This window comes from Musca autumnalis, unplaced genomic scaffold (genome assembly GCF_047663935.1).
Source record: "Musca autumnalis isolate F117 unplaced genomic scaffold, ASM4766393v1 scaffold_2, whole genome shotgun sequence".
Classification (NCBI taxonomy): domain Eukaryota; kingdom Metazoa; phylum Arthropoda; class Insecta; order Diptera; family Muscidae; genus Musca; species Musca autumnalis.
This window is the reverse complement of record NW_027411755.1, coordinates 100402354-100416355: the sequence shown is the minus strand read 5'-3', so window position 1 is coordinate 100416355 and position 14002 is coordinate 100402354. Positions and strand designations below refer to the sequence as shown.

General features: G+C 36.3%; 1 protein-coding gene across 2 annotated transcripts in view; it reads left to right on the top strand.

Annotated features, from left to right (window-relative positions):
- The window catches only part of Cdk5alpha (Cdk5 activator-like protein), a 244971-nt gene that overhangs the window by 127076 nt on the left and 103893 nt on the right, over positions 1–14002 (top strand). The gene's annotated exons all lie outside the window — the stretch shown is intronic.

Below are 14002 nucleotides of genomic sequence, written 5' to 3'. Positions count from 1 at the left end.
CTTTTTCGAAATTTGAGGGGTGTCACATCCGGTGATCTACTGGATGGATTTGGACGCACCTTGGCTTATTAAATTCACAATGCAAAAAAAAAAAACTCAATTTACGCGTGGTTCCACTTGTTTTGAAAAATTTACGCACAACAATTTCTACTTTGCGAGTGGATTGCTCTGATCCTATCAAAGTTACACTTTCGAGGTATAACCGCGAGTATTACAATCACATACTAAGCTTGTAGATAAATCCATCTACATGTCCCGATTAGAGCAAAAACTCAAAAACAAAAACACACAATATTCCAGTCTTCAAATTATCAGCATCCGTTTGAGGTAGATACAGTGGATATATTACAAAATCATACTTTAGGAACCTTGTCTTTGAAGTGTATTGTTCAACTTCTTTTGACTCTAGATTGTGTTGTAAAGCCGCTAATTGGAAATTCATTAAAAAAAACTCATTTCCTTCAACGATTTTTCCAATTTTTACATGAAAACGACCACATCTTACACTTAAATTATTTTTTTAAGAAACCCATGGGTGAATCGGGCTAAAACAGTTTATTTTACCGAAATGCGTTTAAAAGTTGCGGTATAGTACAACAACCAGATCAAATAAGGGCTACATAACCAATATTTTTTTCCTAAAAATTGTATAGTCACTGAATTTCAGAATTTCTGTCCTTTTTTGAACGTATAAACATTCCGACAAGAATATTGAAACATTTGGGGTATATAACTTCACGATTATGGGCGTTGCGAATAAATGCCTATGTTGTGCTTATGAATTTGACTTCGATAAAAGCGTAAAAGTTGTTCACCTTTTTGGAGAAGATACCTGAAAGAATGGACCGATATATTCCATTCCAATCAATGTCTCGAAGATTGGACCATCGATTGTTACTGTGCGCATCATTTTAGCGAAACATTTTGAAGGAGTGGATCGATTTGCACAAAATAATGCGATATCCAAAATTTGGACCAAATTGGTTTATCCGTTCGAGAGTTATCATGCGCTCGAGCCAGGCTGCCGAGCTGAGATAATTCGACTCTAAGTTACTTGAAGCGTATTTCATTAAAACATATGAGAAGGTAAGACCAATATTTCGGTGAAGCACATTTTTATCCTTAGCCTAAAGGCTGAGGGTACAATATAAAATATAAATTACAGCGGATTTAAATATAATTTGCGAAAACCTTGATATGTCGTAGAACATTTTGTCCAATAGGCATGTCATTTCATGCACTTCTAATCCGCACAGTACTGAACTCGTAATATTTTGAATACAGGATGAGTTTATAGCTTCAGGATCTTTATATTCCCTACAAAATTCATCGACCCTTTATTATTTGATAATGAAATTACATGGCATAAAGAAGAAATTCAGATTTTACTGGAAGTTTCTCTCAAACAAATTTTAAATATTTCTTAGACAACTGGTTAATAAAGTACACTTTCAGTACGGAACCATCTGGGCCACCCCTGCGTACGTCCCTGTATATTTGGATAGATATCACTTCCTTTGTTTTGTCTTTTTGTAACATCTTTTTTGTGCTTTGATCTTTTTATAAATCTAGGTCTAGGTATTTAATGATACCGAATATTTTTTGTTGATGTTTATTTTGTTCTATTCATTTCTGCTCTAGTAGCCGTTGCTGCTGTTCCACTTCTTTTTTTATTTGGGATATAGTGGTTGCACTTTTGTTGTTGTATTTAAAATTTTCTTGTCTTCTTCATTATGGCATTTTCCAAGCATTCTCAGTTTAAGGTTCTTCTTTTATTCCTTTTCTATAAGGACTCTTTTTGTCATATATTTTCTTCTTGGATATTTTCTCTGTTATTGATAAATTTTTCGTTGTGTATAATAATTTTTTGATATGATTTTTCATAAATCTTTTATAATAATTTTTTCAGTTTTTTAGAGTTTTCATTTTGGTCTTCTTTTTGTTTTATATTTTTTGTCCGATTCATCTGAAAATTGGGGACTACAACTTTTTTAGTCATAGGAAGAACGCTATTGCTTTTGGTGAAAATCGGTTCAGATTTGGATATAGCTCCCATATATATTTTCGACTGATTTCACGTATTTGCTGCACCAAGCACGCTATATACGTCCAATTTTGATGAAATTTTGAATGTGTGACTGAATTTGGTCTACAAATAAGTGTGCAAAATAATATTGAAATCGGTTCGGATTTGGATATAGCTCCCATATATATTTTCGGCCGATTTCACGTATTTCCTGTACCACACACGCTATATATGTCCGATATCGATGAAATTTGGAATGTGTGACTGAATTCGATCTAGAAATAAATGTGCCAAATTATATCAAAATCGGTTAAGATCTGGATATAGCTCCGATTTATATTTTACATATTCACAGTGGTGTAGGGTATCATATAGTCGGCGCAGCCCGACTTTGATCCTTTCCTTACTGGTTTTCTTTTTACGTATATATTGGGATTTACGTAGTACTTGTTGCCTTTACTATTCCTGAATCATCGGTACTTATTTCAACTGATATTTTATTCGATTGATCCAACAGATCTTTTAGAGAAAACTTCAGTGTTGATTTATATTGTTGTCGTGGTTGTTGTTCTATTTGCTGTTGCTGCTGCATTTGTTCAATTCGTTGTTGTTGCTGTATTTGTTGTTGTTTCTCTATTTGCTGTATGTGTTGCTGTTTCTCTATTTGCAGTTGTTGTTACTGTATTTTTTGCTGCAGTGCCATGATTATTTCTTCCTGCATTTTAATAATTAGTTTTAGGTATTTTATGTCGCAATTAGTATTAATTGACATTTTCTTATATTTGTTTTTTTATTTATTTGTTTTAAGTTTTTTATTGTTTTTACCTTACTTTTTAATGAACGTAGATTCGACTGTGCCAGTAAAAGAAACAAACTTCTTCCCGTTTAAGAAGCCAAACGAGTTTATTTTTTTTAATGTGGTCTTAAGACTAACTTAATGTGGGAACGAGAACAAAAGTTTCAAATTTCATTTGATACTTATGTTTTTCGCCGCATTAAGCAGACATAAATTAGTTTTATTACATTTTATTGAAGAGGGAAGGGTTAGGACGTAGCTCGCGTGTGTTATCAAAAACAAAATTAATGTATTTCAAATTTAAAGTACATGTATTTTGTTGTTGTTTTGAACAACGTGCATGCAATAAATTGGGTTTTGCCTTTAAGAACCAGGAAACAAAGAGTGAGAAGAAATTAGGCCAACAAATTAAGGCCATGTCTATAATAGCCTTTTGCAGGGTTAACCTTCTTAATGAGGATTTATTTGACGCATTCGTAAAGGAGTTGACATTTTAAACCCAGCGGGTTTATTAAATTCGGTTATTTATTTATTTATTATTCTATATATATATATATATATATATATATATATATATATATATATTTATTTATTTATTTATTTTTTATTTATTTATTATATGAACTGTAGTAGTTAATACATAGCTTTTATTAGTAGCATTGGCTATTATAGTAAGTTAACATTTACGAAATCCAATGGATTTCAGATCAGTTTTCATTTGACGTATCTGCAGGAATTGACAGTTGAAATCGAGTGGATTTCGTAAATGTAAAACAAGCATTAAGGTCTTCAGGTAGCTAAATCCGGTTATATATAAATGCACTGTTACGGAATTAGGTTTAACTAATCTCCGTGTAGACGTTGTTTTATTCCCCGATACGATTTGTACCAAATAAAACAGGGTTCGTTTTAGATTACGTTTCTACAATGCTTTATTTACTTTATTACACTTATTCGGAACTGACTGTTATAGCTAAGTACACAGCTTTACTTTACTTCTTTACTAGTCGATGTTTACACTTCGGTATAAAGTTCACAACTGCTCACTGTTTGGCCGGCATCTCATATTTATACCCAAAATCTCCTTGGTCTAGAATTATCCACAAAATCTGGCAACATCTCGAATCTGTGCAACGAACACACAGACGCACATTCGCAATAAGCGAACAACCACATTCACATACATACATGGGTGAAATACGAGTGACGTAATTACAACAACAAACAAATTCAAGAAATAAAGAAGTAACAAACTAAACAATAATTACATGATTGTTGCAAAACAAAACAAACGCACATTAATAAAAGGTAAAGTAACATCCAGAATAATGAAGAGAGTTCTACATGGTAGTTGTTGTTGCTTAAATAAAGTAACTGCGTAATAAAACTTTACGTTACAATTCAAATTTTTAAATTAACGGAAATTAAACTAAACTAACTTAAACCTATCAATTACATTCGTAACATTGCCTCCCTGTTTAAGCCTGTTCGTCCCGAATAGGCACAGTTCCCTCTTTGTGGTATGGGCATTGGTAACACACTGCCTCCCGCTTAAGCCTGTTCCTCATGACCTGGCACAGTTCTCGTTCCATAGCGGGCCAACCGTTCTAGATGTACCACCTTCATCTTTGATCTAGGGCTGTCGCTCTTCTGTATGCGATACACGACGTCATTTATTTTTGTGAATACCTTGTAGGGGCCTTCCCAGTGCGTTTGTAATTTGGGGCATAGTCCTTTTTTTTGTTGTGGGTTGAACAATAGTACCAGTTGCCCTTCTTGGAACCCATCAGTATTTGCCGCTCATGGAGGTTTCGAGGCTGCGGCCAGTCTCTGACGGCTTTAATCTTCTCGCTATCCGTCGATATGCCCTCCGTCGTCACATGGTGTCCCAGGAACTTCACCTCTCGCTGGAAGAGGTTACACTTCTTCGGGTTAAGTTTTAGACCCGAAGACGATAGCTGCTGGAGTACATTCCTTATATTCGTGAGGTGTTCGTCGAAAGTCTGTCCCATGACTATGATGTCATCCAAGTATATAAGGCACGACTTCCACTGCAACCATTTCAGCACCCGTTCCATCAGCCTTTCAAAGTTGGCCGGGGCGTTGCAGAGCCCGAATGGCATGACATTAAATTGCCAGAGACCGCCGTTAACGCCAAACGCTGTCTTTTCCTTATCTTTTTCGGCTATCTCTACCTGTCAGTAACCACTCTGCAGATCGAGGGTAGAGAACCATGACGTCCCGGCTAAGGTGTCTAGTGTGTCATCGATTCTTGGGAGCGGGTAGCTATCTTTCTTGGTGACATCATTTAGTTTTCTGTAATCCACACAAAATCTGGTACTTCCATCTCTCTTCTTGACCAGAACTACTGGGGAACACCAGGGACTCGACGATGGTTCGATCACACCACTCTCCTCCATTTCGCTTATCAACTTCTGGACTTCGGCCCTTTTTGCCAGTGGAACACTTCTTGGGGCTTGTTTTATTGGTCTTGCGTCTGCCGTGTTTATTTCATGTTTCACCACCGTTCCTTCTTTTGTAGACGCAAAGGTAGAGGCATGTTTCCATAACAGCTGCTTGGCCTTGTTCTTCTCGGAAGGTGATAAGTTGTGTGTCCACTCTTTGATGTAACAATCGAGGTGCTTCTTCTACATGGCTGCCGATTTTTCGGTGTTATTTTCCAAATTGATTACAGCTTCAGCTGGCTTACATTGTCCAACATCGGAAAATTGACAAATTTGTTCTTGTTTGTCTGACAGGTTCAAAACTCTAAATGGAATCAATCCATCATCGTTGCTTTTCACCAGGGCATTCGCTATTAAGATGTTACTATTTTTGTTTTCTGCTGTTACCACCACCCGCAATTTCCCGACTCCACAATCTCCATCCATTGGTACCCATATCAATGTTTCGGCACAAGGCGGTATAATCTCTTGATGTTCCGTAGTCAGACGTCTAATAGGTGTGTTTTCCTCGTAACCCATATTTAATGGAATTTCCACATTGGACCATGTCATCACACGTTCTTTCATATCCAGATTAAGACCAAATGAAATCATAAAATCTGCGCCTATTATAACTTCGTCTACTATATCAGCCACTATAAACTCGTAATCGACCGATTTATTGGCAATAGTTAGTCTCACGGTTATCTTTCCATGTACTGCCGCAGGCTCCCCCGTTGCTGTGCGCAATCTGACTCCATTTAGTGGCATTATCTTTCCTTTTGCCAGATCTGATCTGATGATTGACTTTGATGCGCCTGTATCCAAGGTCAGAATTCGCTTGTCGCCATTGATGTAACCAGTTGTTGTAAGGTTGTGGTTTTTCTGCTGTACAATCGCTATGGAGATTGTGGGGCCGTCGTCGATGAGAGCCAGTTCACGCCCCGCTGGACTGGCTCGATTTAGTTTAACGGTGACTCATTTGCAGAACGTTGAACCACTCTTTTACTTTCCCTTGATGGGGGTGGTGACGATGACCTCGATCGCTTGCGCTTCGCTCTACAATCACGCGCAAAATGACCCATTTTGTCGCAATTGTGACACCTACCCCTGGCCTTAGTTGGTGCTGCCGTATAACGTTCTTCTTTTAATGCCTGCTTCAGTGCTGCCACGATCTCGTTAGTAAGAGATTTGGGTTCATCGAACTCGGTATCCAGTTTGCGGACCTTGTGAGTCTGGGGATTGGTGATTATTCTTGCAGTCTCTTGTGTAAGGGCGGACGACACGGTTTCAGCAAATGACGATTTTGGTGACGCATATGTTGCACGTTTGATCTCGGCGTCACGTATACCATTCACAAATGTTTCGATTTTCATACGGTCCAACAATGGATGGTTTTCTCTTGGATACGTCATTAGCACCAAACGTTCTACCTCCGTTGCGAAGTCCGGTAAGGTCTCATTTGGCTTCTGTATTCTTCCCCTTAATTCCATTAAGTAGATGTTTTGCTTATGTTCGCCACCGTACTTACGTTCGAGAACAGCCATTATATCCCCATAACTGTTTCTAGAAGCGGCGGGAATACTCTGTAATACGTCAGCAGCATCACCCTTCAATGCCATAAGAAGTGATACCGCCTTTTCGTTGTCGTTCCAAGAATCTCTAGCAGCCACTGTCTCGAACTGTAATTTGAACACATTGAAAGAGGTAGAGCCGTCGAACACTGGAGGCTTAATTTTTAACGCGTTATAGATAGCTCTCACTGGACCGCCTTTAATTTCCAATTCCGACATTTTCTTTTCTATGCCCAGAATCTTCTCATCTTGAGCCAGAAATTTCTCGTCAACAGACAAAATCTTTTTATCCAACTCTTTAATTTGTACCTCCACGTTTTCTACTCTCTTTTCAATCACCATCGTGATGTTCTCGAGTTTCTCGTTAATTGTTGTAGAATTTACCTCTAATTTTTCCTCTAATTTCCTGGAATATTCTTCACTCTTTCTGGAATTTTCTTCCATTTTAGCATCTAATTTCTCCATCATTTTACTGGAATTTTCTTCAACCATTCTACAATTTTCTGCTTTCATTTCCATCATAAGTTTGGAGGTTTCTTCGCTCATTCGACAGTTTTCTGCTTTCATTTCCATCATAAGTCTGGAAGTTTCTTCGCTTTTCTTATTCATTTCCATGGAGCTTCCTTCTATTTTCCTAATTTCCACCATCATCATAGCCAGCATTGATTTCAAATCGTCTCCCCTGGCAGCTACCGACGAAACTTCCTCAACGCTGGATTCGTCCTTTGCCGATAACTCGACTTCCTCCTTACCGTCGAACTCATATTCATCGATGCTCATTCCACGGCGCTCGAACTCTTCCAACAAGCGTTTTTGTAGTTCGGCCTTGTTGCCAGTAGAACACAACTCCAACTTACTTAGCTCCTTCTTCAAGTCTTCCACTCGTAGATCCTTAAACTTCATTGTAGGATGATCGTAATCTCACTGCTGACACCAATTGTTACGGAATTAGGTTTAACTAATCTCCGTGTAGACGTTGTTTTGTTCCCCGATACGATTTGTACCAAATAAAACAGGGTTCGTTTTAGATTACGTTTCTACAATGCTTTATTTACTTTATTACACTTATTCGGAACTGACTGTTATAGCTAAGTACACAGCTTTACTTTACTTCTTTACTAGTCGATGTTTACACTTCGGTATAAAGTTCACAACTGCTCACTGTTTGGCCGGCATCTCATATTTATACCCAAAATCTCCTTGGTCTAGAATTATCCACAAAATCTGGCAACATCTCGAATCTGTGCAACGAACACACAGACGCACATTCGCAATAAGCAAACAACCACATTCACATACATACATGGGTGAAATACGAGTGACGTAATTACAACAACAAACAAATTCAAGAAACAAAGAAGTAACAAACTAAACAATAATTGTACAAGTTCCGATACAGGCGTATGGACTTGTAGGGGTTCTAAATCTACAGAGTAGTTTTAGAGCCGATATTAATTGTTGTCCCAAGACGAACAACAACAGCACTTCAATGAATATAGACAACACAACAAGTATTCAGGCGATACTTACGTGTTGCTATTAGGAAACTGGTGGTGTAGGTTAAATGAAACACTTTGTTTAATAGACGCAGACGGTCTGAACTTTGGTTTTATTAATTTTATAATTCTTTTGCGGCAAAGTTGCTGCTTCTGCTTCAAAGGTTAACAGATGATTGCCAGATTTGACGTTGATGACATTTTATATGGCGCCAATAAATACAAATTGTCGAGATTTTTGACAGTCGTCGGAAATAATGTCACATAGGCTCCAAACCTCGACATGCCGGGCCCCTTGCACTGGTGCAAAATTTAGTAATGGCTGATGGATGTGAAACAATAGGCTATGTCGGCTTCTGGTGCAGTATTTTATAGAACATTATTAAATTTGATTTTTCTCAAGTTTGATAAACAAAACAATTTTCAGCAAACATCTCAACGTCCACTTGTGCATCTTCTTCGTCGCCTTCTCCAGAGTTTGAAACACAGCATATTGTAGCCAAATGTGCAGATCGTCTTCCTTCTTTATAGCCCTCATCCGGAGATTGTAAACACAGTGTGTGTTCTATTTATTTTTTCGTAAGGAGTTCTTGATCCAATTTATTTTTAGACTCTGAAAAGACTTTGAAGCAGACATGTGCACCATACTCCATATGGTATATTAATATAAGTAAAACTCAAGCTTTAGATTCACTTTTCTGGCTAAAGTGAAACCTTTTTTCAACAAGTAAAAAAGTATCAGTCGGCTTGGCCGACAGAGATATACCCTCAGCCTGTGTATATTGAAACAGTTTTTCCCAAAAAAACGCATGTATTTAGGGAATTTTGGGCGTTTGGACTGAGAAAAATGTTGATTAGGATTAGAGATCAAAAGTTTTGCGGAGGAGATACTAAAAAGAATGGATCTCCAGCCACTACATATGGTATCATAGGGGTTTTTTACAACTTTAGGGATGTTTGCTCAAGAAGTATGGACTTGCCCCTGAAACAACTTTTATCATCGCAAATGAGGCAGCGAATGCAAGTTGCTTCAACAAAAATCAAAGTGATTCGAAAGCAGGTCTTAAAGTGAACATGTTTCCGAAATTTTGTGTGGGAGGTACCGGATGGAGTGGACAAATATAGTCCATATTTGAACCTGATCTATATCTGGTAGATATATTAAGATGTGTAAAGTATGGTCCAATTCGGCCACTCTCTTCAAGAGTTATCGTACGCACAATTTTACCGAACATTTTTGAACTTTTGTGGGGGAGGTACCTGAAGGACTGGACCGATATGGCTTATCTTCGAACTTAAACTATGTTTGGACAAAATATTACTAAGACCAAACTTTGGACCGAATCGGCAGACCTGTGCGAGAGTTATTTTGCCCTCCAACCTCCTCACACGGTGTCATAGGGGTTTCTTGCATCTTTCAGGCTATTTTCTCAGGAAGTATGGACTTGCCCCTGATGAAACTTATACCGTCGTATGGAGGGCAGTGAATACAAGTTGCTAAAGCAAAAATCAAAGCGATTCGAGAGATGGTCCTAAACTGAACTTTTCCAAATTTTTGTGTGGGAGGTACCCGACGGAGTGGACCAATTGAGTCCATATTAAAATCTGATCTAAGTCTGGTACACGCTCCACGATGGGCAAAGTATGGACCATATCGGTTACTCCCTTCAAGAGTTATCGTGCGCACAAATTTTCCGAACATTTTCGAACTTATGTGGGGGAGGTACCGGAAGGAGTGGACCGATATAGCTCATCTTCGAACTTAAACTAAGTTTGGGCAAAATATTACGAAAGCCAAAATTTGAACCGAATCGGTTCATCCGTTCGAGAGTTATCGTGCGCTCCAGCCAGCCAGACAGACAGACAGACGGACGGACATTGCTCAATCGACTCCAAATTGTCTGAAACACATTTCGTCCAAACATACTTGGGGTCTAAAACCATTATTTCGATGAGGCACATTTTGCCCGTATGAAAGTGTATATACCCTCCATAGCCTAAAGGCTGAGGGTATAAAAATAGGCTCTTGAAAGTATTTCTTTCAGTTCAATTTTCACCTCTAGTAGTAGTTCATGTTCATGCTGAAGGAATCAGCTCAATCTTTCCATCTTACCACCTCTAGTGGTTACATATATTCGTAAAAACATTATTTCAATGGAAATTTTAATAAGTCAGTTATTTATATTAAACAGACACTCTTTGACATTACTGATATAATCCATTGACATCTCAAAGTGTGTGTTATGCTTTTCAGGCTCAAGCGAAACCATTTTCTGTTAATAAACAATCAATTCTTAAAATCGTTATTAGAATAATAACCACCTATCATATTTTTAAGTGAAAAGTTTCTTGAGGCACCTCTAGTGACTCACTAATAAATTTGTTTTAGTTTTTTTTTTTAGGATCAATGCGAAACATTAACCATTCTGTTCATTTACATTTTTCTTTTGATTAGCCACCTCTACTGAAATTTTCTTCCGTTGAGGATCTACATTTAAAAGGCTGTTGTCTGCCAACCATAGTGCGAATTGTTTTTTACTTGTTCTTTTGCATCCACCTATAGTGGTGTCATAATTCACTTAATTGAAATTATTTTTAATTTAGATGTCACCTCAAGTGACTTTTACTTCTTTCATATATTCTTCTTACTCGGGTGATTTGCCAAAACCTAACCACCAGTTAATATGTCAACGACACTAGATCCTTTTTGAATCATTGTTCCCACAAGGGACAAAAAAATATATGTATTTTATATTTTTCATCAAACCTTTCATATACATCATTTTCAACATCACTTTTATCATCTTGTTACGACATTCCAAATACAAGTACCAATACAGTCGAAAGGGCTTGTACTTTAAAAATGATTTCATCTTAATTTCACATCGTGTCTATCTTTTCCGTAATAACATACTGTTACATTTTTTCTTCTTTACTTTTACATTGTTTTTAATTTTGTTGTCATTGTTAATTAATGGATCATAAATATACCATCCGAAGATGGAATTTTGAGCTATCATGCTCCCAAGTATATTTCTTCTAGTACCATTTAATATAACAGACGGTAGTAAGTCACTGCCGATTAACATATCAACCTGGTCCGTCTGTAAGAATCCAGGATCGGCAAGATTCAAGTCATTAATTTCTCTAAAATCTGAAATATGATGCGACTTAGTTGGGATTGAACTAGTCAAATTTTGAATAACCATGACATTTGCTTTTATATCGGAATTGCCTCCATACAAAGTTATGTTACACATTTCATTACTATGTGCAACCACTGACCCACTAAGTCCACTTATAGTAACATCTTCGGTTCCTTTTTTTAATATCTATTTTCTTCACCATTTCCCTTGTTATAAATGATCTTTTAGATCCTGTATCTATTAGTGCCCTTGCAGAGAAAGTTTTTCCGGCATGTTTGATTTTTACAATTGCCGTTGGTAACAAAACGTCATCTTCACTCATAGATAAATGTGTTTCTACATTAGTAGTTTGTACTGGAGTATGGGAAGTACTAGGCATGACATCTGTCGTGACATGTAATATTGTTTGTCTATTTGCCTCCGATTGAGGACTTTGAGAACCACGTATTGGTGAGTTCGTACTCGTTGGAAATTGTGACGCATTTCCAATATGCAACTTTGTATGATGCTTCTTCTTGCAATATAAGCATCTATGCATACTAAACATTCTTGTGTTACATGTCCACTTTTAAGACAATTATTACACAAACAATTCTCCTGCGAAAATTCAATTCTTTCATTCACTGACATATTATTAAATCTCACACAGTTCTTTAGTATGTGGTTTTTACCACACATGACACATCCATTAGATAGTGTCGTATGCGCATTTTGATGCGCTGTAAATGCGTATTCAACATTGGTCGGAGGTACTTGTCTTCTAAGACTATCGATTCGCTCAAGAACTCGATGTCTGTTTCTTAGGAAATCTTCCATTTGAGACCATTTGGGTTGCTCTGAATGTGATTCGAGCGATTGTTCCCAAAGGGTCAAAGTCTCAATTGGAAGTTTAGTTGAACACAAATAAATTAATATCGGATCCCACTGATCCACTTTTACATTGTGTGCCTTCAAAATAGCTAGACAGTCGCTAACTGTGGATTGAATTCTGTTTATATCTTCACTAGATTCAACCTTTGCTGGCGAAAGATTAAATAAAATGTTCCATTGATTATCTACCAAAACTCTCAAATTCTCATATCGCACAGACAATGCTTCCCACGCTAAGGAAAAATTCTGATCTGATAAAGGGTAACGATCTACAATTCTTCCAGCTTCGCCCTTGGTTTTATGTTTCAAATAATATAGTTTTTGGGCAGAAGTGAGTCTGGGATGATTACCATATATGGCCGTAAACATATCTCTAAAACAAAACATTTGTTTGGCTTTCAATTTATATTTTTTCTCTTTCTCATCTTCTGTTGCAGTAAAAAATACATATTCAAATGCACTGCGTACATTGTGCCAATCTTCATCAATCGATTCCATTTTAGTTTCTATTAAAGAATCCGAAGGATCTTTATCTGGAGTATTTCCTAGTTTTCTGCACGTTTGCATAAGGCTGTCGGTTTCGTATTCAAATTTAGCACAAGTTATTGAATCCATATTGATATTATAAATTTATGCGTTTTTTATGTTATTATTTTTATGTAAATTATTTATCGTTATTATTTATCTTTTCAGAATTTATTTCTTCTTATTTATATTTAATTTTTTATTATATATATTATACTATCAAACTATAACTATCACTTTATTTATTTGTAAATAAATAAAATGTAATTATTTCGAAAATTGTTTTGTGTTTGCAGTATAATTTTCGTATTCTCAATAAAAATTTAAATTATAAATTTTTATGAAAAAATTATATTATATTTTTTTATTATTTGTAAATTTTATGTTATTTATTAATTTATTTATTGTATTTTATTAAATTTTTATTATTTTTTATTGAAATTATTATCGTTTTTTTTTTTTTCGAATTCAATAATTTATGCTACGTTTTATACGTCACGGTCTACAACCTTACCTTACGTTACACTAATTCCTTAAGGTTTGTGTCCAGACTAAATGATCAATAGTCGATATGGCAACAATTAAATACTGACAGATCGATCAAGCACAACAATAAACAGATGGCAATATTCGTTTATACGTTGTAAATGACAAATGAAAACAAAATAAGAACAAATGTGAAGAAATGATGAATAAAAGTGATGAGTGATTGTTGTTTTATTAAAAATGATGAAAGTATGTGTTATTATGTGCTAAAACTGATAATACACACAAAAATCTTTGATTCTCTCTTTTTTCAACTTGCAATGGTATTTGTTGACTGTGTTACTGTGTACAACAAATAATGCAAAGGCCGCCACATTCAAACACTGAATATGGGCAGAAAATTTTGGATTTTTTTCACACAATTTCTATCGAAATTTTTATGATTTTTTTTTTGCGTTTTAAAAGGCTCGAAGGACCATGTACAAGTTCCGATACAGGCGTATGGACTTGTAGGGGTTCTAAATCTACAGAGCCGAAATTAATTGTTGTCCCAAGACGAACAACAACAGCACTTCAATGAATATAGACAACACAACAAGTATTAAGGCGATACTTACGTGTTGCTATTAGGGAACTGGT